Here is a 25425-nt window from a genome sequence, read left to right as displayed (position 1 = left end):
CACACAGATCTCCCTCCCATTTTAGAAACAACTACATTGTAATAGGTTAATTCATCACTGCTATAATACCATGGAATTTCATTAGTTCAAATTTAAACTGAAGTACAATGGCACAGGCCATGAGCATTTAAATTGTTAATCAAAGGCAGTGTTATACCAAGTCATCAGTTATCAACAGTTAGAGTAAATGATGATTTTAACTTAGTGACTTTCTACTCTCATTTAAAAAGGCGGGCAGAGTGGTTTGGGAAAATGCCAGTCATTACTTGTGTCATGCTGTCCCCTGGCTTTAAGTTTATCTCATTATTCCTCATAGTAGCTTTAAGGCAAAAAGGTGCAACAGTAGCTACTTGAATTAGCCGATAGTGGCCTCTCTATGTGAGAGGAACTAAGCATTCGTAATCTTGATTCCTTATCAGGCTATTGAGAGAGAGTATGCAGAGTAGTTGTATCTGTGTGGATCCCAGGATATTAGAAAGACAAGGTGGGTGACCAACTTCTATTGGTATGAGACAAAGCTTTCGAGCCACACAGAGCTCATCTTCAGGTCTGGGAAAGGTATTTCCAGTGTCACAGCACAATGCAAGGTGGAACAGATTTAGTATAAGTTGCTGAGAGGGGGTTAATGGGTTATAGATTGTTGTAATAAGCTGCAAACCCACAGTGTTTGTTCAGTCCATGATTTTTAGCATCTAGCAGAGTAATGAATTTAAGCTCCTGGGTTCATGTTTTGAAAGTGTTATGCAGGTTTCCTTTGAGGAGGATGACTGAGGTCAGATATAGAGTGATCACTTTCTGGGGGGAAAAGTGTTCACACTCAGGTGATAGGGTGTTTTTGTCTTATTTTTCTGTGTGAGTGCATTCGAGAACATAGTGATTTTCTAGTTTCACCCACACAGTAGTTGTTGGGGGTATTTAATGCACTGGATGAGGTACACCACATGTTGTGATAAGCATGTGTAGAACCCATGGATCTTGAAAGGTGCTTTATAGGGGGTGTTGATCATTGTAGCCGTGGAGATGTGTCAGGTTTTGGATCTGTGGTTCTGGAAGGGTCTGGTGCCACTTCGAGTTGGTGTGTCCTGGTCTGTGGGGAGCTTGCTTCTGATGAGGAGCTTGGAGAGTTTGGGAGGTCCAACCTTCACTTCTGGCCTTGCTCCTCAATTAGTTCCACTGATGACTCCTGGAATGGTTCTATTGAAATTTACTACTCAATATCAAAACTCAGATCTTATAGAAACACACAATTTTCTAACATCACTAGACCAGCTCCTGTGGTTAATTTGTCAAGCTGTGTACTTGAAAGATTCCCAGTGATTCTTTCACCTCTTTTAGACACTGCTTACTTTCCCCAATTGATTTGATTGTTACAGTATTGTACTGAGGGTATAAAAAAGGAGATGTGACATCAGTTTGAAAGCCACGAATCCTTTAGTCCTGCCAGAATGCTTACTCAGCAATGTCTGTTCCCCTAGAGCTAGCAATAGGTAGCACCAAACACCTTGTTCACTTTCCAGTCCTCACAGCCTCTCAGAAGTTAAATCCACCTGCCGCCCAGATGAAGGAAGAGGGAACCCATCACAATATTCTGCCTCACTATTTCATATGATATTTTAGTTGGTACAGTATATGTTAATAATAGTCTTATCACTGCTGATGCTAACAACTTCTCTCCCTCCTCTTTGGGGTATCCTTTTCAATATTTAGATTCCAGAATTTCTCTATTTCTACCATAGGATTTGATCTCCATGCCCATTGTAAAACCTGCAGGAGTAAGCTTACATCCAGGAGGATGGAGAAGGGGAAAAAAAAAGATACAATGACACTAAACCAATGCATTTAATATTCAATGGTTCCTATCAGGAAGGCAGCTCTGACCATAGATCTTTCCCCAATAGAAATGAAGGAGATCTATTCTTTAAGAAACCAGTTTCTACTTGCATAAGGAGTAAACATTAGGCACTCAGTAAAGATCAAGATTTGGAACAAAAACACGGGATAAGGTGGAAAAAATACGGGAGGAAGAGTTTGTTCCCTTTTTGCCATTAGTTTTACCAAAATAGTCAAATTTAGTTGTTCTACTCATGTCATCTCAGATTAATAAGACAAAGAAAGCAGAAGGACATGTGAGGAATATGATGAGGAGAGGCCCTTTCCCCATATCTGATGGATGTCTCCGTTTCTTTATATTGGTTGACAGAAGTTTACACCAAAATTATGTCACAGAATATTTATCATTGTCAGAACTTCAGGTCACAATTACTGGGATTCTGGTAAGCTATCCTTCTCTTGAAGCTTACACCACCTTAGTTTTTGGCCTACTAATCGAAGCATTATGCCTAATAGCTTCAGTAATGGAAGTGTCTAGCAGGTCTCACTAGCTCATTCACACCTGGAGGGGATGATACTGGAAAAATGAAGGCAACAAGTGACCTAATGAAGGCAACAAAAAAAGTTAAATATTAATATCTTGCTGTCTTTTATTAACTATTATGATTAAGAAAACTCTGAAAACCAAAGCCTTTACAGTACTTGAGAGTATTACCATATCCTAACATGCAGAAGGTTATGAAATAACTTGGATTATTATATAAAAGTGTACAGGATAAGTAGGCTGCTGTGGAAGTAGCAAAATTTTCACAGGTTTGAAGAATGATCCTTGAAAGGATCGCTATGGCCAGTAAAAAAACAAACAAACAAAAAAAAAAAACCCCACCAACCACACTGGATGAAATACACTTCAAATGAGTAACCTCTGCTTTGAATAACACTTCTTTAAATTAACATGGTAGCCTTAATTCTCTTGACTTCTGTTTGTCTACCAATATTTGCATCATTCAACGTAGAAATAGCAATTGAGTTCTAGAGCTGGTTTATGCAATGAGGGGAAGAGGCACATGCACACACACTGACTACTCAAGATTTGGGGCTTTCTCCAGTTTACTAGATGAGTGGTTTTGGAGAAGCTGCCTTATTTCACAACAGTTTACTTTTGGTTTGTCCATAGAACAAAAGTAGGTCTTAAGTCATGCACGGCATGAATATTTTGGTAAGAATACATAAACTTAACCATGGGGAGGGAGGCAAGTAGTGGCAGAAAATATTTACACCTCTACCTCAATATAACGCTGTCCTTGGGAGCCAAAAAAATCTTACTGTGTTGTAGGTGAAACTGCATTATAATCGAACTTGCTTTGATCCACCGAGTGCGCAGCCCCGCCCCCCCGGAGCACTGCTTTACCACATTATATCCGAATTCATGTTATATTGGGTCACATTGTATTGAAGTAGAGGTGTACCTGGTATGGCAATCAAGTTATATACAATGAGCCAATGTATATGAAAAGTCGTGTGAGTAACTGCAACTTATAAAGGCTGTATTCTTTTGTTTGAGTTTACACAATACAAAAAAATAGAGCATCTATCATCAAAAGTCCCCCCACTAGAAATCTGGAATACTTTAAACAGGCTTAATTTACACAATATTTATTTTCCCTTTTGAAATATGTATTTGAAAAAAAACAGTTTGCAACCTACTATACACACACTTCATGAGGTATTCAATGATCAGGCCTGTTCCTGGAAAGAATCACTAATTTAGCAAACAATTACAGCATACATTACACTAAGGTGCATTAAATGTCTGGCTTCCGTGAGGGTTAAGAGTATGAGCAGCTACATAGCTTAAATCCAATGAGCAAAACATGCTCTAGTTATAATTTTAATAGCATGGAATTAAAAACAATAGAAGAAACTCTGAAAGCCAGAAAGAGAGAATTACAATAGCATGGTGGAACCAAATGAGATACATCAGGAATGCAGTCACAGGGTTATGTGCAACTCTGTTACAGCTGAACATCAATGGCTGCTTGTAAAAGTTAGCTTTGTGTGCTACTTTAATGAAAGTATAAAGAAGCATATTCAAAAGTCAATCATACAAAGAACACACCGTCATGACATAGTTCACAACAGTGAATTCTGTACTGAATGTCAAAACTAGGCATGGGATAGCTAAATTTAACCTGCTTCCCTTTGCCTTGAAGCCTTGCAATGACACAAGCCAAGCACCCTAATCAGAAAAAGTCTATGGTAGGGGAAAAGAAAACACCACACACCTCTTTTCTGTATGGAAGAGTAGTGTCTTTGGACAACATTTGGCTCCACAAGTTCAAAGGGGGCTATTTTATCTGCATTATGAGTACAGACCCAAAGATTTCTCTTGTCTCCATGCTATAGCTATTTTGTCCCATTTAATGCTATTTAAATTATAGACCTGCAGCAGCCACGTAGTCAAAACACCACATCATCTGATGAAACACTGTATTATAATGTCAGTGTGTCTGTGTTTTAACTATTCTTTCATATACTGTACTTGTCCTCATCAATCACAGACTCTCTCTCTCTGCCAGAGAATAGCTACAAAAGACAGCTATCTTTAGAGCTCACTAAAGTTTCTAACAAAGGGCCCTAATACTTCATTCACTGCACAGGCAAGACTCCTTGATATCCAAAAATTCCATTGATATAAACAAAATGCAGGATCAGACTAAAGATCTTTTATGATTATTTAAACTAGAACTGTGAGAGGTAGTGAGGGAGCTAGATAAAAGAAAGCACAAAGTTTCTTTTAATTAAATTAAGCTAGATCAAGTTTTTTTTTACCTTTTGGTATTTAGGATCTTTGCATCTTAGGTACAGTAATAGGTTTCAAATAGATGGAAGCACAATATTTTCTGGGAGGCATATATTGGCCTTTGCATCTGTCAAGTTATTTGCAATAGCAAATACCCATTAAATACTTCATACTTTTATAGCACATTCTAACTGGACTAATTAATTCAGCTTCAACACTGCTTTGTGGTTGGGAAATACATGAAGGCTCTCCCCCACCCCCAAACTCCTTCCTCAAATATACATGGCAAAACTAAAGGAGAGAAGTTAAGTAACATGAACCCAGGGTCACACCAAGTCAGTGGCAGAGCTGGGACCAGAACTTGCATCCCTACCCTTCCAAACCTGCATTTTAAATCACTTCCTCTGATGGTTTCTTTGCAGAGGAAGGATCTAACATCAGATATAAACACAGGAACTGCTTTCTTTAAAATTCAGCTGCTTTAAAACCAGAGAATTGTTCTTTTGGAGCCTGATCCTGCAAGACCTCACATGGGCTACTCCACTGAATACAAGAGAGATTATTCAGGTGAGTAAGGACCAGCAGGATTTAGTTTCATTTATTTCTTCCTCCCCCCTCCCCCCCCTCAAGATTGTAGTTCTCCATAATCCAAATGGAGTGTTGCCCATCAATTTGGACACATGTAAGGAACTGAAGGTTGTATGTCACTAGACTCCTCATGTAAAGTACAGAGCACACACTAATGGGCCAAATTTATCCCTGGTATAAGCCAGTTTCCAATAGCACACGACCTGCTAAGCATTTTCAAATATAAAATGAATAGTACCTGCCCCCAAAGAGTGAAATCTGAATCTGCACTGAGTTACTGCCAGGTGCGCTTAGTGTAAATGCGGATTTTGCTCTATGGGGTGGGATTTTTAAGAGTGCCCAGCATTGACCTTACTGTGCTCGCTCTGAAGTCAGCAGTAAAACTCCTACTGACTTTGGGAAAAGCTACTTAGGCCAACACTGGGCACTTTTGAAAATCCTACCCCAAAGCTGGTGTGGACCTTAGCTGCTTTCTAGAACAGCCGTTTCCCTATAAACCATCACAACTATTGTGCTAGCTGAGAAGCTTCTGATAAAAAAAAATATCCCTAGATTTGACTACTTAGGAGCTGGAGGCCATATAATTACAATTTGCTTCCCTCCATTGGTCTGGTGAAGGTCATGTTTGCTGGCATTCAAGGAAGGATACAAGTCCCAAATGTTTACTGTGGACTTTTTTGGACTTTTTCTCTAGAATATCCCTTTAGTGTATTTCATTTTACTTCAGATCAGTCAATATGCTTCAATTTATCGGTGCAATCATTTGCTTTACATCACTTTACTGGGTCAGAGAAACCATAAACCCACATTAAAGGCTCCTGGATGGCTTCTCCCTGCACTTCATCTCCCTGCACTTATGTATAGAAGGAAGTGTCCTAAATTTGCAATCCCTTAATTTTATAAACATCCTGAAGAACAAATGCTAATAACTTCCTTGCGCAGTCAAATAGCACACTGCAGGTTTCAGAGCTCCCTGATGGGAGTCAAGGCGACAGTGAAAGGCAAAAAGCAGTATGTCAGCTCTGTGGGCTGCTTATTTGTTCACTATCAACCAGAATGTGCAGGGAACTGGAGAGGGAGGACAAAGTTAGAGCAGGTCTACTGCAGCTGTGCTTCCAGAACATTGTATAAATTTTAGCACATGAAATCTATGGCAATGAAGATGAAAATATTTTAAATAGACAGTAGAGATAATTTCTGTATTAATTCCAATAATTACTTTAAATCAGACAATTCACTGCAGAGGTTCCCTACAGAGCAGCCATGAATTAACAATCTGTGTATCATCATGCTTATCTCACATAAAACTCTTTTGAAGACCTGCTTTTGAAAGCTGCAAATTTTAACAGATTTTACTGCCTTTGTCATATGCAGAGAAAATGGTACCAAATGTCTCATGTTTTGTGACTCTGGGAACCTGGATCTGAGATGAGAATCAGAAGGATGCATTTGTAATCATCTTCAGTGATCTAGACAAATCCATAGAGGTGGTTCTCTATTTGTGTTTTGGTGTCTTACCATGCTGTTAATTGATTGCCCAATCCAGAGCAGGTTGGATTTTTGTTTTGTTTTGTTTGGTTCTTTAAACCAGATATAAAAAAACCAAAATAATGGGGATTAGAATTCTATAAAGAACGACAGCCAAAGCTAAATTGAATCAGGATGCAAATGGGTATTCATCACAAAGAAACACAAACCAAAACAAAAAACAATGGAATATTTATTTCAGTTTTCAGCATATATATTTATAGAGAGCCTTGAAAGGCAATATATTTCTGCAACATTTTCAAGTAGGGGTGGCACCTAGAGTTAACATTTGGCCTTCTTGGCTCCTTGTTACAGTCATGCCTTCTCCAAGATATTCCTGTAGTTTGTCTCCAGACTTCTGTCCATTTGGGAACACTGTTGTCATCCCTCAGTGTTTCTCCAAGGTTCCCCCTGGAGAGAAAGTGCATGGCTTAGTATTGGGAGTGTGACGGGGGTAAGAGGGACCCAATCCGATGCAGGAGTTCTAGCAGCAACATTTGGTAGCATCTGGACAGTTTTAGTCAGGTGAAAATCATGTCATATAATAGCTTATCAACTGCCCCTCATCGGATATGTAGTAAAAAAAGTGTACCGCACAAAAAGTAGGATATCCAATGTTGCCCCTCCTTCTCCCATTGTGTCCAGTAATGTTCATTCTTGTTGTGATATCTCAAACCAGAGTTTTCAAAGCCAGTTAAATAAGAAGATCAACAACAGTGTATCTATTACATATTTTTACAACTTGTTTTCTGATTAGACACTCATTTTACACATGAAACAAGCACAAACTCTGCCTCTAAGATTGAGGGTTGCTCACCTCTAACACTGAATCTAAGCTGTGAATCTTGGAGTAAAAAATTGGTCAGAGAGTTAGTTTTACATTACTAGATAAATAAGTTTGTGAGGTAATACTTTTTTCTTTTTAACTATTTGCTAGTAGAAATAAAAAAGAAGTCTACTATTCCTTATATACCAGTTCTATTTACTTATCTTTATTCCTTAGACCGAAGTGAGACAGACTTAGAATACTTAAGTAGTTATACTGAGCAAAAAGATACTTGAATGCTCAACAGAGGCTTAAAATGTTCAGCTACTATAATCACACACCTAGAAACAGGCAGCTACATATAATGGACCCGTCAAGTTATCAACTGCAGCTAACACTTTCTTATAGAGGCAGACTTTGTGGCTCTGGTTTCCTTGCTGAACCTCTCCCTGGAGGACTGCCCAGCTGGAGACAATACAAACCCCTTAGGGCCAATTACTTGGCTTGGTTCTTGTCCACATCACCTGAGAGCTGTCACTTCAACACACAGATAAAGAAACCATATGGAAAAACAGCAGGGGGGGAGGGGGAAGAGAGTCATAACCAGATTGTTAAGATGACTGCTGTTGTCCTGTTTGCCAGAATATTATTTACATCATAACTAATTTAATAAGGAGATTAAGGGGAGGGAGATGAACAAGGTTTCTTGTCCACAGAGGTAGTCCACTGAAATACTATACTGTTTATTGTGAGAGGTCATATAATGTGTCTGAAATAGCTAGAAAAATTCAGGGCCAGTCCTCAGTTGGTGTGAAGTCACCATAGGTCCATTGACGTCAATTTACACTACCTGAGAATCAGGCCCTGATCATCATCATCCATTTTCGGTCACTATTTTGGAGATGGGATTGAAACTTTTATTTTCAGTCAGAGGCTAAGACTGAAAAATGGTAAGAAGGGATACTGAAGTATATTCCCTACTCAAAACTCTACCTCTTCTATGGAATCATTGGGCCAGACCCTCAGCTAATGCTAAGTCAGCAGATCTCCAAGTTTGACACAAAAGTTCTTGGCAGAAGTAAATCTGTGGAACAAATTTTAAACCAAGCTAATGTAGTATATGACAAATTTTCTCATAAAATTAATGAACAACTCTGTTCAATATATTTAGATTTACGTTAAAAAGTATAGCTCTCATCTGACTTTGCTATGGAGGATTTATTTATTTATTTATTTAAATCAACTGACAAAACTAAACAGGTAATCGCTGCTTTTCATTATTTGTATTTGTTCAGAACCCTTAAGATTCCAGCGACAGTCCAGAGAAAAAAAAAGTAGACGCTAAGAACAGGTTCATTTACCACATTTCACTTAAAACAAAATAAATTTTAGATTCAGAGAATTCCAAACTGAGGCTTGGGGTCTCAGTCTTGTCAAAAGAGACCACCACAATAGTTTTGTTATTGTTGCTGCTACTGAAAGTGTAGGTGGAATCTATAAGACATATTTTAAAAGGTTGGCATAATAGGAGCTCATTTGTGCTTTATAGTAGTTTGAAAAATCCAATGCTTTTTATAAAATAATGATTACAGACATGCAATTTGCGATGCAAAAATGGAAGCCATTGCTCAAACATTTGATCTGATGTTCTTACTGGAAAAAAAAACTGGAGGTATGTGCCAGGTGACAGTTACAGCAAACTGCAATACTTTATCTTCGATTCACACCTCTTTTATTCATGTTTTACAAATGTCTGTTACTCTACAATAGTCCGCTAAATATCAGAAGTGCTCTCCCTACACCTTTTGCCCTCATTAATAGGATGAGCAGAGCACAGCTCAACTCTTACTACAGCTTCTCAAAACCAAAGATTACCCATTTTAATGTTCACCTCATTCATTTGGTCAATGGATGTTTGTGTCTTCCCTTTTTCCTCTAAGAAAGTGTCACAATGTTCAGATACCATTGGGCACAACTAATGTAATATTGAATCATATTCAAGAAAGTTAATTATCTTAACAGGGAAGTTGGAGTGTTCTTATATGCCACACCCTCCACAGCTTTGCCTTAGAGGGCTGGATCTTTTGGCTCAGGCCAGAGAGACTCATGCGGCTACATCAGGAGGTTCCCTGGGTTTGATCTGCATTGTTGATGGTGTCTCACTCAGGGGCATTGTGCAACATTCCTAACCCCCAAATCAACCCTTGTATTTCATGATTTCATATTTTAGTAGCAGTTTGTAGGGAGGGGAAGAACAACAATTATTCTTAAGTCACATAGATATTCCGGGAGTGGGGGGTGTTCCTTTAAAAGAAAAACGAGAGTCTCATATTCACTGTTCCCTAGACAGTAAAGGGTTTTTTTTTTTCCAGGTGACATATCCACCTCTTCTGAGCATGCAAATCAACAAAGGGCCACCGAGCAAGTCTTCAGAACAGAGACAATTCATGCTCAGTTGGCTGTCAGTCAGCATTTTATGACAGCTGAACATTCCACATCTCATGGCTAGAGATAGGCACAAATTTGAACAATCCAAACAAGGGGAGTTCAAAAATTGTATCTGGATCTGCATTTGAATTTTGCAAATGGTGCCTATCTTAAAATTTCAACAGTACAAAATTCCCATGGGTAACAAGAGCGTTCACTGAATCCTGCTCCTCTCCCCTTTTTCTGACCAGCTCCCATATTTTAGATATTCCCAATTTCAGTGCTGCCTAACACAGTCTCTTGGATGCCTACATTTATGTCATCTGTTATAATGGCAGTGCGCCCAGTTAGAAGTAGTTTGCTCCATTTCTCTAAGACAGATGCTAAGCTAAGGCTGGTTTGAATGGACAGATGACACTGCAGTGCCAATTTGCTACAGGAAGGTCCTCTCTGAGACAGCTCTGCCATATTGGGACCATGTTTCTTTTTTGAGAAATTATATCTGCTGACATGTATATCAAACCTGCCCTCACAAAAAGTTTTCCAGAATCTTACCCTTTACTGTAATTCCATCTACCAGTGAAACAGGTAGTATTGCAGCCAGAACGGAGGAAAAACAGCAAGATCTCAATATGTCAGGCACTTCAGACTACATTCTGTAGAGACCATATCCACATACACTGTGCAGATAATCTGATAAAACCAGAAAGGACTGAATCTGATGCTGTCAAGACTCAATGGCTCCAATCTTGTCCATCAGCTGCCTGATCAAGCCCCAGTTTCATCCCCTCCCCTCCCCCATTGTTCTAAACAGCTTTGCTACAAGTGGGCAGCACAGATCTGTGAGGCTTCAACATATTTTGAAGGTAGCAAGAGTAGGGGGTTGAGAGAGCAGTTGCAGGAAGGGTAAGAGAGGAGAGGAGAGGAAAGAGGAAGAAAAGTGACATATTGAATGAGACAGTATCTGCTTGAACTCCCCTTGCTCCTCATCTCTTGTTTTGCTAAGCAGCAATGAAGTTATGACTCCCACCAATACATTTACTGAACAATAAATAATATTTGGCACTTCCATGGTACCAAAGGTTCTCAAACATTTTACATGCATTAATGACTACATTTCCTAACCTTGCCAAGTAAGCAAAAAGTAAAAAGCAAAGGGTACCAGGACATCTGTTCTCTCCTGTAAATTCACAGCAATGAAATATACTCCTCTCTCTTCTACCCAAATATTTGTATGTGTGTGTGGGGAGAGAGGGGAGGACACTGCCACTGGGAACATGGGATAATGAAGAAGTGATAACTCCACTGCATGCCAACTGGATAGGAGTAGGAAGTGACAACACTGCTGCAGGACGTGTCTTTATTTCAGAGTTTGTTTTACACTTGATTTTTTTCTGAGATTGCCTAAAAAAATTTTGGGTGAAATCCTGGCCTCACTGCAGTAAGTGGCAAGTCACCCACTGATTTCAGTGAGGCCAGAATCTCACCTTAAATCACTGTTTTGATACATTTACAGGTATATTAAGAAAACAGTCTCAAAAATCATCTGGCCCAGGTTTGGAAATGTTTTCCCCATTCCCTCCCACAGTTTCAACAGAACACATCTTTCCCAACATACAGTAATACCATTAAGCACAGCACTTTTCAGCCATAGATCTCCAAGTGTTTTGTTAAACAGGTAACTGTTAACCCCACTTTATCAAAGAGGAAACGGAGGTACAGTCAGGGAGCATGACATGTCCAGCAGCTCTGAGGCAGAGCCAGCAATAGAATTTGAGTCTTCAGAGACACAGTCTAGTGCTCTAACCTTTAGGTACACTGCCTATTAGTTATCAGCTTTAAATTAAAAACAAAAAGGTATTCGAGTTGTATTAAAAGAAAGCAGGAAAGTTATGTCTCCTTTCTGGCCCCTCCCAAGCCCCTAAGGTCATTTTCCACAACAGAAATAAAAGCTTTCTTGGTCCGGTCTTTTGTCCTAAAAGCAGTGGTTAGCTGCTTGTGGCTAATTAGTTACTCAAGTGTAATAATCCTCCAGTGTAACAGAAAATGTTTAGATTGAGTTCTCTGCAAGTAGTGTACTCCTGGAAAAGATGCCATAAATCAGCAGGGTTATGGAACTCTTTAAACAAAGCAAATCTGCTGTGGGAACCCATTACACATTTAACTATGTAATATTTATGTATCTAGCTGACTTGTGCTTTTAACTTAACACTTTTCACCCAGGGCTTTTTAGCACCTGGATCACATTAACCAAGAATGAAAGTCACCCTGTATGCAGAGTCAGCATAAAGCCTCTACACTAAGCCTTCAATGTAGGGTTTGCACAGGACTTTAAGTGGTGTACATGGACCTTGTACTGGCCCTCTGCACAGAGGTGAATTTCACCTAAATCTTTGAACAAGATACAAAAAGTATCAGTTTCACTTGTTTACCTATACAAAATGCTAAATCCGTGGAGTACAGAATCCCCACTTATTATCCATGGAGATAGAGAGGTATACAAGAGATGCAGACAATCAAGAAAAGTTCTCATTCCAAAGTGGGTTTTATGCCAAAAGCAAGACAACAAAAGTCATCTACAAACATATTAGACAATGGTTGTGGACACTGAAGACAAAGTCTCATCTAACAGGGGTTAGCCCAACGGGAGACACCTTTAAAGGGTCTGATTTTTCGAGAAGCCTGAACACCCTCCTCTGGAAACCAGGCCCCTTCAAAGAGTCACAAGTTAGGCACCCAAACTCATTGTTGAATTTGTAAAATATAGGCCCAGGTGTCCAGGCATATTTTGATTAGCGGATTGGTCCTTCTAGAGGTCACAGCTGTGTACCATCTGGTCCTTAAGTTACCAAGAGGAAGAGAAGAATTCTCTCCTTCCATTAAGTGGTTAAAAGCTTATATGTATGTTTTACTCACACACACACACACACACACACGATTTAACTATCTTTCACCACTTCTGTTCTATCCATTTGACCTAACAGCCTCAGGGGTCTCTTTTTAAATTACAGGTTTTGTCTGCAAAGTGTTACTTCACCTCTTTGTTCCCTTGGTTTACCTTTCTACCCTGTCTGGTCTATTTAGGAGCAGAGGCAGTCCCTCACTAAGTGTTTGTACTGTGCCTAGCACAACAGGACCCTGATCTCGGTTTGGGCCTCTCTCTGCACTATTCTGATACAAATAATGAAAATCAAGCTTGTGTCTCCACCATGCTCTCTCACACCTCCTTTGCCAATCCTCTGAGAAATGGAATTTGGGTCCTTAAATCAGCTCCCAGTCAAGTTCCCTAAACGGGATGTTAGTCGGGATTTAAGCTATCGCTGCATGGCTGGCCTGCAAGGTAAAGCATCACTGCTGCTGGGCTAGAAAAGCAACTGGGCAGCATTTAAGCTAAGATTTAAAAGGACAAGGACAAGGCTTGTGAGCTGCTCTAAGGACCGAAATTCAGTTTCTCAGGACTTTAGGCAAGTGGGAGAGAAGAAAGCAAAAAGGAAAGAATTAGAGGTGATGAAAGGAGCGAGGAGCTGAAGTATAAAGAAAAGGAGACTTAAAAAAAATAATAATAATAAAAAACCACACCTCACACCTCTTCCCAACTCCCCAGTTATCCCACTCAGCACAGGTTGTATTTCAATAATCACTTCCATCTTACATTTTCCTATTGGGAAAAAAAATAAGTTAGGGGTCCTGTTTAGTTTTGTCAGTAGAAAGCAAGAGTCGACAGTGCTTATTGGACCATAAAGTGCTCCACAAAAGGCAGCCACACTCATTGGTGACAGGAAGCAGGACACTAAGTAGTCAGAAGACAAAGCCTTAGATTATAAAGATTACTATCTTGCATAAAAGTTAAGAGAAGGTGTTTGTAGCCTTTGATCTACTATTTTCCCTTCTATGAGTAACGAATTTTCTTTAGTCACAGATACATTGCACAATATATACCTGCTTATGCGCATAAAAATATATTTTAAAGGGATAAAAGGAGACTAACAATAAGCCTCTATACTAACAGGTTGCTGGTCCATTTCAGATGGTTGAAGCTACTGGAGCAAGTACCAATGTAGAGTGGCCCTGGCTATATTAAACACGTACATTTTGGGTCTGTTCCTCTCAGCTGTTGAACACACAATTTATGTCAAACTCAGCAGAATTGAGCCCATAATTAGCATGTTTGTTTTGAATGGGTGTAGCTGGGTGCTCAGAACTTTTGAAAATTTGGCATTTAGGAGATTAGCTTTGGGTCATTAACCCGTCCATCCCAAATTCTTGTCCATGTGTAAATAATGTCCGTAAATACCCACAGATGTTATGCAATGCATGAGGTGGCCCTCATGACTGCAAGTGGGGAAAGGTGATGCTCCATGAGTCTCTGTTAAGACACCTTATGGAACAGATCGGAGTCCTTGTCACATATAGTATCTGCATTCAGAAGTGATGGTAAAAGTCTGAGAAGCGATACTGAAAAACTGAGATCTACTGGAGAACCTCTACTGAAAAAATTCTCATCTTGTTTTGTCTCCTGTGAGCAAGTCTAGGCAACATAGCAACATTTTCCTCCCAAGTGGGCAATCGCACATTAGTAGCAACTTTTTCATTGATCATCAGCTCTATTCTGTGCTGTACTAGCCTCCATACTAGACTGTGTGATGTACTCCTTGCTTAGAATTAAACTGTAGATCTAGAAACTATTGCCATATTTGAAGGTAGCAGACAGGGACTTCAGCAGCAGTGGCTGGAAATGATCTGCCAGCAGAAAACCTCTGGAGGCACTGGACTAGCAAGCAATATAACTTTGAAAATGGCACATCATGAATTCTTTCCACTGCAGTGCTTGTGGAGTGTACGGTGGCACTGGTGGTACTAACTCTCTCCTCACGCTTCAAATCAGGGAATATGAACTACTCCCTGTGCAGAAATACAATGGGAGCAGGGCTGGATTTTGCCTGTGTACAAAAGGAGCCAGATTAAGACCCTTGATTTCTTGTTAAATTTCATGTTGCATTGGAAAATACAGATACGGATAAATATACTCTCCTGTAGCACTAAAATGGTTTCTGTTCCAAGAGAAATTGCCTGCCCTGCAAGATGAGTTCTACAGAGTCCCTCCCTCCCTGCAGAATAGGTGGGCTTTTAAGGCTATGGGTCTGCAGAAATAAACACCTGCCTAAAAATACATTAAAGGATTATTCATGATTGTCAAATGGTACTTAATGGCCTGCTCCGGTTACTACTGGTCTCAGTGCACAGCCAATGATTCATGGAAATTCTACCACCCTCCCGAATTCTAGAGACACAGGAGTTCGTTCTATTAGGCTCTAACAGAAGAAAGCTCTCCCTTCCTGGGATTGTAGGACCACCACTCCTTTCCCAAGATCATCATTTTTGACATTGTTTTAGAAATGGGATTGTTGAGAAAGCTCTTAGAAGAACCCAGTGCACCTTCTTAAGAAGGCTGAGCATCTTAATACTTGGTGTAAAGGGAATGGGTTACTCTCCAGTTGCCTGAACATCAGCAGCCAATTAAGGTACAAGAGTTGAAAGTGGGCTAAACATATTAAGCTTCTCAATAGTTGTTGTTGGTCAGCTGAACTGTTCAGTTCACATCTTCTTAGCCATCAGTAAGCCATCTATAGTCATTATGTCTGAGAGCAACGGACATACTAGCAAGTCAAGATGACAATATTTTTAATGCCCAGAATGCTGTTTGTACTTGAGAACAACAGCAACTTTCCATCTTCAAAGAATGCTAGAAGTCTTAACTCTAGGCCAAATCCTCCCTTGTGATGAGCATTAGAATGGTGATTGAGGTGAAGACAGCCTATGGAGCTTCTCTGTATCCCCAAACCAGTATGCCATACAATTGCATTAGAGGAGTCCTACTAACATTCAAGACAGGAGCCTTTGTACTGCAACCCACAGCACTTCACAATCCCAAGTGTGTGTGTGGGGGGCATGATGTGTCAGCTGTGGGTGTGATAGTGTTCAGGTGTCTACTGTGCATCCAGAGGTTGGCACAGTCACTAGCTCTCATTTTCAGAGCAGCAGTAAGGTGAACTGAGCATTCCCACCAACCCCTTTCAACCTCAGTTCCACCTAACTAGTCCTGTTGTTGCTGGTGGGCAGTCCAATAGTAAAGGCTTAGCCATTGCCCCTTCATCTCCCTTACATGGCCACATCTCAAGAGTAGAATTTCACCCCATATACACATAGGATCAGTTCATCCACCATTGAAATGCTCAGCCTCTGATGTTGAAGATTGGTTATAGCAGCTAATTAATAGCAAGAGTGATATTTTAGGACAAAGTGAAGTAGAATGCTACAACCAGTTGAAGCTACATAGGGTATTATGTGGGAAAGAATGTAATAACTATGCCTGAAACTTAGTCAGTACACAGGGCTGTCAAAAAAAATAAAATAAAAAATAATAATAATAATAAGGGCGTGTTAAAGCACTATAATATATTCATTGCCAAAACTATAAGGTTATCGGTAATTTATTGCCCTGAAGACTTTAAAGTAGCAATTCTGAGTGGAGTGCCATTTGTGCCTTGAGCTCATTTCCATCTTAAAAATATGCTTAGTATCAAATGCCCTATTTAAGATCCTAGACAATGTTCAAGGTCATGTGTCCTAGAAGAATAAAATTCCTTGTGCCTACTCTAGATACAATTTGCAAGTTATCAGCATATAAAGAAAGTATGTCTGTACGCAATAACGCTATTTAGGGTTTATATAGTATTTTAATGTCTGTATAGTGCTTTGAAGTTGTAATCACAATTACACCTTTGTGAGGCAGCTAAATGTTATCCATCTTTTAGACCAGGAAAATAGACACTGTAGGGATAAAACACTCACCTTGGTTGAAAGTAACTGAGTGGCAGAGTTAGGATTATTAGAATTTTGTAGTGCCAAGGGTTCAATGCTACAGTGAATCAGAAAGAAAAGGGGAACAAGTTCAAATCTTATTGTTACTCCAGCAGACTCTGAAGGGTGATGGGAGCACACATACACATCTGAATCACTAAAGGTCATCTTTACTTTAAAATAGGATCTCTAGAGGAAACACTAAAAATGTCCTTTTCTCTTTAATTAGCAATTCATTTTGATCTTGCACTATGAATAACCTGAAATATATCCATTATACTCACTTAGTGCTGCTATCAGCAAAGCACACGTAATATGCAAAATGGATTAAAATAGCTCCTAAATGACAAAACCAATTTCAGGGTTCTACTATGTTAGGCGTTGTACAAACCCATTAGAGCAGGGACAGTTTTTTGTAGAGAGAGTTTGTAAACAAGGCAGATCAAGGGCAGTAGAAACCAAGTAATATGTCCATGTTACGGCTAGAGAACCGAGGTACAGAGATTAAGTAACTTGCTCAAGATGACAAGGAAAATCTGTTAGAAGCAAGAATTGAATACACATCTCCCAATCCAGTACCTAGACCAGAAAGTCATCCTCTCTTCTAAAATCTGTTCATGCTGGAGAATGCGGGTAATTGTCCTGCTCCCTCTTGATCCAAGCGAACAAACATCTAGTTGAGCTTTATATAAAGCCCCAATCCTGCACTAGGTATTGGATAGATGCAGGATTGGGGTTGCAGTCTAAAATTCAATTACTACAGAGACTTTAAAGTTAATACCTTATTGTTCATATAAAATTAGCCATACTTTGCACTATTATACTAACTACCATGCAAGCACCTTAAGATTGCTTTGCAAACATTTATGAACAGCGCCTCACAATACCATTCCTGTCAGGAGGGGAAATATTATATTCCCATTTTACAGATGAGTGCACTCAAAACCAAAACAACCCTTAGCACTTAAGACACTGAATGCACTCCTGCACTTTAGGATTTCAACAACAATTACTTATATAGTGCCTTTCATCCACAGATATTAAAATGATTTACAAAAGCAGATTAATATTACCACCTCTGTTTTACAGACAGGGAAAAGGAGACAGAGCCCTGAAGAGAGCAAGGTCACAGCAGAACCAGCAATAGAAAGAGCTCTGATCTCCTAACTCCCAGACCAGTACCCTATTTATTGGGCAATACTGCCTCACACGTACTTACATATTTGCTTGTGTGCAACCACAGCTGGCAGGTGCACCAGATATTTTAGAGTGCAGCTTTAAAATTATTGGCTTCACTGACTTGTATGCAAAATCAAATAATGTGGCAGAGTTGGGACTAGAGAACACAGATCTTCAAACTCATCATTCTGGTTTTTAACGACTAGACTATGCTCTATGTCAAATAAGGAAAGTATGTCGGTCTGAGGCAATCAAAACAGGAGAGATAGTAAGAAATGGTCTTCAAAAGGTGATAGTGAGTACAGAGAATTGCTAGCCGAACTACTTGTGCTTTAGCTTGAGCCTATCATGTTGCTTCTAATTTTCACCTCATCTTTGATTTAGCTTCCACTTGACATGTTTTGGGCCTGGGCCACACAGTACTCCATGCCAGACTGTTTCCAATTCCCAATGTTTTGCCTTACCTAGAAAGTTAAATTGCTGAAATATTTGCTAGAATAAATAGAGGTTAAGTGTGAAGTCAGTAGGTGAGCTTTGCTTCATGGATATTGATATAAAAAGCAGTTGCCATACTACTCTGACTGATCTAAAGAACAGATGTTTGTATATGATTTATGAACACAAATGTGTACATCTTCCATAAATAGTAATGTATTCTAGTAACAAACTGAGTAGAGAATTCTAGCCCATGAGGGCTAGGAAACTGCAGGCAGTATTTGAAATTGTCCATTAATTCTTGGTTTTAAATGAAAAAACAGACTATAACTCCAATCCTGTAATCTTTTCGCATTTGAATGGTTCCTCTTATTTCAAAATAAGACTATTCATGTAAGTATGGCATAATCAGACCTGATAATACAGATGTCTGTTTAAGATAATTAAATGTAATCGATCCAATAAATAATGACATATTCACTAAACAGTAAACGCACTCTGGAAACCTTACATTAATTTTAACAGCACAGTTAATTTTTGGACAGCAAGTTTACCCAAAAACCGTCTTCAATAGCCATCAATGAAATCTTCTAGACTGAGGAAACTATGTATTTATTCAGCAATTTGCCATGTATGTCACAAAGTTTTAAGAAGATTTCTATAGCTGCTATTTTATTTCAAAGCAGGTTTTCTAATATGCCAACATTTATTCTTTAATTTCATGGGCAGTGGCATTACACCAGGAATAAATTTGGTGCATAATATAGTGTGTGTATATTATATAATGAAAACACCATATCACTAGAAAAAATGGCTCCATAAGTGGCAGAATTTACACAAAGCAATCTATTATGATTCGTATTGAATATAACATTTTCCCGGTCTGTGTTAGACTGGTAAGTGGTATTGCTCTGACATTTTACACAGCTGCTACTCTTTTCCCCAGAGGTGGCTGCATTTCACTGGTGGGTGAAAGTATTCCCTAGAACATCCTTTTGCTCCAGTACTACATAAGGATATTAAAATGTTTTCATAAACTTTAAGGCTAGATGGGACCATTATGACGGTCTAATCTGATCTCCTGCCTACACCAGCAACTCCTGCATTGAGTCCATATTTAGGAATTGATTCTGCACTCCTAACACACCCCAAACTTCTATCCACTTCAGTTAGGGTTTGTAAAAATATTGTGAGATCAGATGAACGGTGAAGCAATATTAGGTTTTGTTGTCGTCTTTTATCCATGTGCTGCATTATATAATATACACACACACTATATTATTCACCAAAGTGAATGCTTCCTTCCCACCCCCTTTCTGCTACAGAAGGGCTTCCTTTCTTGCAGTGTCCATAAATTTTTACTTTTAACGTATAACACTAAGTTTCATTTCAATAATTTACTTGCGTTGGACAGCCAATCAAGGAATAAAATAAAGCTTCTGTTGATAATGGTCAAGTGGATTTAATTCATTTATGTGAAAATAGCATAGTATCACTATTTAATGGGATGCTTTGTGTGTTACTTTATTTCAGGTCCAGTGTCAATACATTATGAAGATGTGGCATTTGAGAGGGTTTTCTTTTAAATGGAGGAACACCATGGAGAATGGAACAGAAGAACAGGTAAACTGGTTTTAAAAGGGAATAAAAAGGAGCCAATAATTATGCCTCACTCTGCTTGCAAATCATGTTCAGGACCTCATATGGTGTGAACTGGCCTAGCTCTATTGATACCAATAGAGCTATGCCAATTTATAGTAGCTGAGGATCTGTCTTAACACCTTTTTTAGACACTGCCACTGGAATTCACACCTTAGTGTCAAAATTGAAAAACTTTGAAAATGCACTACCTTTCTTCCTATCCCCAAGTGAGTAACTGAAGGCTTGCTGACTGTGGCAGATTAATGGAAGTAGCCAATAACTGTGTACAAGTTATAGTTTGACACACAAGCAGAACAATGTGGTTTTGCCCCTTGCTTCTAGACAAATGAATATTTATATGCAAGACCTAATTTTCCCTCTAGTAACAATTTAATAACATCAAGGGGATGCTATTAACTGTTAAATGTTGTCAGTGCAAGTTAAAGATGCTGTAAGCCACTCAAAGCATTTACCACCGAGCTACATTAACATAATCTTTCAATCAGTGCAGAAGCTGCATAGAATTTTTTTTTTAAAATGTATCCCTAAAGAGAGATGCTAGGAGTGCAATTCTTAGAACCTGTATGTACTTGCAAGAAATCCCCAATTCCAGACTATTTGTACAACCAGGTGCTTTTCTTAACAGTCTCACTGCTTGTAAGGGCAGCAAGAGAGATTCAAAAGGATGTTCAATGCAGGCAGCATGGATCCAGACTTATTTGGCATCTATCATGTATTCCCCAATGGGTGGGTGGAGGAGGGAAAAGGAAGGGGAGGGACAAAGAAAGAGAGCAGGGGAAGTTTCAAATTACAGCTGCAGTAACTATTTCTAAATAGGAAAGGAAGCGTAAATAACTGTCCCATATAGGGAAACTGATAAACATGAGTGGTAGTGAACAGTGAAATCTAGTTGCTGATATTAGCCAATATTATGCAGTTAAACATTCTTCTTTGAGAACAGATAAAAAGTCAAGATGTGGACGCCCGTTAATTAAGAGTAGAGATGTAGCTTCCCCAGCAGCAAAGTAATTGTTTGTGGAGCACCCCCCCCCCCCCCCCCTCTTCAATTTAGGTCAGGCATCAAGAGAAGGAAAAAAGGACTGGAGACTGAAGATGAGATGCTCTATTTCACACAGTTGCCCTCTGGAAGGGCTGGCAAAGGCAGTCACTTAAATTAAGTGCAGGTCATCAGACAAGATATCTAATCTATTCCTGAAACAGACAACCTCAACAGCCCAAATCCCTATGGCCTTTACAGCGACACAATGAACTGCTTCCTCATGTACCTCTGTCAATTCATGTTAGGTTCCTACTTTTTAAAAAGTGATATTTCATGTACACTATGACCCTATTGCTCATAGCAAGGAAAGTGCTTTGGTTTATTTATGACCTACTAACCTTAAATAAAAAAAAGCATACAACTAATCTGAATGTTCTCATAAGCCTGGAGATTTGAAATAAAACTTAAAATAAATCTGGCATTTGTAGCACAGCCAGCTAAGCTATATTTGCCCAGTTGGGAAATTTTTTTTTTTTAAATGAAAACCAGATGACAAGAGGAAAGCATTATTACCCTGCATAAACTTCAAGGTTTGGGCATCAGGACTGCAGCTCACGAGTGCCTGGATTTCCCATGAGCCTCTGCTTCCATCAGCATAGAGTTAAATAAAGCAAGACTGTGGTTTTACATCTATCTCCAGTCTAGAAGACTAGAATGAAAAGCCAGCTGTAGTTTTTGAGATAGAACTTAACCCAGCCACAAAACCTAGCCTTGGAAATAGAGACGTTGGTTATCAGCCAGACAAGATCGGGTTTTTTTTTTGTTTGTTTTTTAAACAAAGTGACAGAAGGAGAAAGAAATGAAGAATAAAAAGCAAACATCCTCCATTTTCTATGCTAAAATGTGAGTGGCCCTAAACTCTACTCATTGAACACATGCAGATAGGAACAAAGGCCTATCGAATTCAGGAGCCTGTTTCTCCACTCATTCATGATGATGTAAATCAGGAGCAACTTCATTGAAGCCAATGGAGTTGCACTGGAATAAAACCAGTGCAAGTGAGCAGATAATCAAACCGCAAGACTGTGGTCTGCTATATGTGGATACATCACAAGTTCTTGGCTGTATTGGCAAAACAAGTTTACTCTGCATTTACTTTGAATTCTGAAGCTTTCACAATTGCAAGTGATACATTTCCCAGGCCAAAAAAAAAAGGGGGGGAGGAGGAAGGGAAGCATCCTGTCTACAAGCACACTATAGCCCACAAAAGAAAAAGGACCCCAGTTTATAATTTTAAATTAATGGAGATATCCCATCTCCTAGAACTGGAAGGGACCTTGAAAGGTCATCAAGTCCAGCCCCCTACCTTCACTAGCAGGACCAAGTACTGATTTCGCCCCAGACCCTTAAGTGGCCCCCTCAAGGATTGAACTCACAACCCTGGGTTTAGCAGGCCAAATGCTACTGCAATCATGTTTATGTGCACCAGTATGATATTCTGTTGGATAAAGGACAGCAAATAATTTATCTTAGTTTACTATTACATGTTAAAAAAGTGGGGCAATCAATTCCAGTATATGCAGGACAGATCACTTAAAAGAAATAGCTATGACTTAAAATACTTGCTAGGGAGCCTTATTTACCATACTAAAGGAAATAGCACACAGTCATGGTATGTGGTGTCTTTTAGCTTTGGGTTTCTATTTATGCAAATATTAGCAAGTTGATGCTTGAAGTGACTGAAAATAGGTTATGCATTGAAATGCCAAATATGCCACACCCCCACTTGGAAACAAGATTTCAGATGCAGCATTTAATGAAAACCAACAAATTATCATTTTCACGATAACTAGTTCTACTGCACAGTAAGATAAAGACTCTAGTTGAGCTTGAACCTTCCAAGGGAATTCTCTTCTGCAGGCCAATTCTGCTTGCCAGTGCAGAGAGTAAGCAAGGTAGATAAGTCTCACTCTCACATCATGCATCCGAAGAAGTGGGTATTCACCCACGAAAGCTCATGCTCCTATACGTTTGTTAGTCTACAAGGTGCCGCGGGACTCTTTGCTGCTTTTAAAGTCTCACTTTGTCCTCTGATTTATACTCGTGTCTTTCCATTTCCCAACCCTTCCAATTAATAGCCAAGGAAGACAAATCTTTCTTGCGTTACACATGAATTGCAATACAATGTTCGCTTCCATTTTTCTAAAAGCCAGTTTTGATAGAAGAGGAAGTCTAAATGAACTGGCAAGGTTTAGAGGAAACGCAAACAACTTCCATTATTGCTGGAGCCTTATCAGAAGGAGCACTTCACGAAGTGTGATCATCCAATCCTTGATATGGACAAGACACTTAAACAAAAACAAAAAACTTACCACACATCTCACTGCACGCCAAGAAGGAATCTAAGTTAGAATGACTCAGATAAGTTCACCTCTTACTCTCATGCTAGATTTTCATAACAGGTGGAGCCAACTCCAATTTACATTTAAAGAATATCTAACACTGCATCAGACTGCAATTTCATTACCTCTAAACTAGTATAATGGGATTTCAGTTGACTTCTTAAGTTAGGCAGATGTGTGTGGTGGATAGGTATGTAGAAAGGCTTTCTAAATTAGACTAACTGTATGGGTTTTATAGAAGCATTTGAAGAAACACGATGCTCCTTTTAGAACAGACAATTAATTTAATATAGTACTACTGGCATATATGGTAATTTACAAAGAGAATGAAGTTGTTCTACTTCCCCATCCTCCCCAAGAAGCTTATTGAGAAACATATGCTGCTTAAAACAGTCAATACCCGACAATCTTAAACAGATTCAGGTTTGATTGAATTCACCCAACAGAAGAGACTTTATTGGGACTGGGCAATCTATTAGTGACATTGCAGGTTCATTGTGCTTTTGCCCAGTTGTGTAGAAGTATGGGATTACACACTTTGATAACACATGGTTTGACTGACAACCCTAGATAACTTTGGTCTAGATTTCTAAACTAGATAAATAAAGCTTTTCAATAAATGAAACAGACCTTTTCTTTTCATAGGATCAAAGCCTGGAGAGTTGCCAGTTCCTTGCTGGAGGATTATAATAGAATGGGCCAAGGAAGGTGGGTGGTGGTGCTAAGGGAACAGTGACAAACTGCATAATCTGTATGATTAAAACCATTGTGTCAGTTATGATTTTCCCCCCATTTCAGATTTTTAAGGATGCTGTCAAGTCAGTGGAGTTCTCTTTTTAGTGGTTGCTTCAGTGAACATTCAACGCTGTCGGTGAGTTTGGAATTAAAGTGAAAACCATCGACCGTTGATTGTACCCTCCAGCTAACCATCATCCTCCTTACTTCATGCTTTCAGGCCTTTCACTGAAGACAGCTGCCAAACCAGCACACAAGGTATCTCTTCCCCCCACCCCATCCTCTTTGCAGAGCTTTACTAAAAAGGTCACAATCAACATTCATTGCTGTCGGTGGGTTTAACTATGTGGACAAGCTCACTGAACAATGAATGCAACTGTGGCCCCACTTTTTGTGATCACAGTCAAGAGGAATATCAGCTCTGAAAGCAGCACTGAAAGTCTTTCATATATGAAACTTTTCTGATCAAGAGACGAATATCTTCAGGATTTTTTTTTTTTTTTTTTTTAAGCTGGTTTGACTCAGATGGTTGAGACAACACTCATTCCTCCCTGGAGTTGATTACAACATAAAGGGAGCTCATTCTGCCATTAATCTCTCTTACTTACTACAGATATTAACAAAAACTCTGGTATAGAAAAAGCCTCCCTGTATGCACCCCCGAGGACTCTGAACACAGGAGGAGAGATGGTTGAAAACGCCTCTAAAAATATATATAGTAATAAAATAAAATCTATGCACTGCAACATTGCACATGCAGAGAGATGATGGCTATGTGTGTCCTTGGCAAAACAAGACAAACTCACCCCAAAATTTCTTACAAATGGGAGCCTTAGTTAAAGAATGGCGATAATATTCCTGATCTTGGTGTAATACAATTAACTGCTTTGTGAAGTTTATTTAAACACCTAATAAACATTAAAAAACACAAATCTTATTGGACTTGCCTCTTTGTATTGTTTTGAGATAAGCCGGAAAGAAATTACTTGTATGGCTGGTAACAAAAGTTCAGCTCATTGTTATAAATTATGGAGCTGTGAGTGGTCATGCCGTGTTCCCTGATGCCGGGTATAAGGGGGAAAAAAATAAAAGGAAAAATTGAAGTACACCACCACTTTCCCAGCCCCATTCGTGCTTCACCCACAAATCTCAGGCATCAGCCTAAATTTCTAACACCAGCTGAATGGGTACTGAAACATCATGCAATTCTCTAAGCCAATTTCAGCCATTA

At 39.2% G+C, this 25425-nt stretch overlaps 1 long non-coding RNA gene across 3 annotated transcripts in view; it reads left to right on the top strand.

Annotated features, from left to right (window-relative positions):
- The window catches only part of LOC117881660, a 74079-nt gene extending 48953 nt beyond the window's left edge, over window positions 1-25126 (top strand). For 2 of the 3 annotated variants that reach the window (XR_004646835.1, XR_004646833.1), the window contains 2 exons: window positions 19950-20039; window positions 24258-25126. This is a non-coding gene — a long non-coding RNA (uncharacterized LOC117881660). Of the gene's footprint in view, window positions 1-5055; window positions 5201-19949; window positions 20040-24257 lie in introns of all 3 variants that reach the window. The other variant, XR_004646834.1, reaches the window with a different exon arrangement.
- The last annotated feature ends 299 nt before the right edge of the window (window positions 25127-25425 follow it).

The sequence above is a fragment of the Trachemys scripta genome, chromosome 8, assembly GCF_013100865.1.
Source record: "Trachemys scripta elegans isolate TJP31775 chromosome 8, CAS_Tse_1.0, whole genome shotgun sequence".
In the NCBI taxonomy this organism is placed as follows: domain Eukaryota; kingdom Metazoa; phylum Chordata; order Testudines; family Emydidae; genus Trachemys; species Trachemys scripta.
The sequence above is the reverse complement of the archived record's forward strand: the minus strand, read 5'-3'. Positions and strand labels throughout refer to the sequence as shown.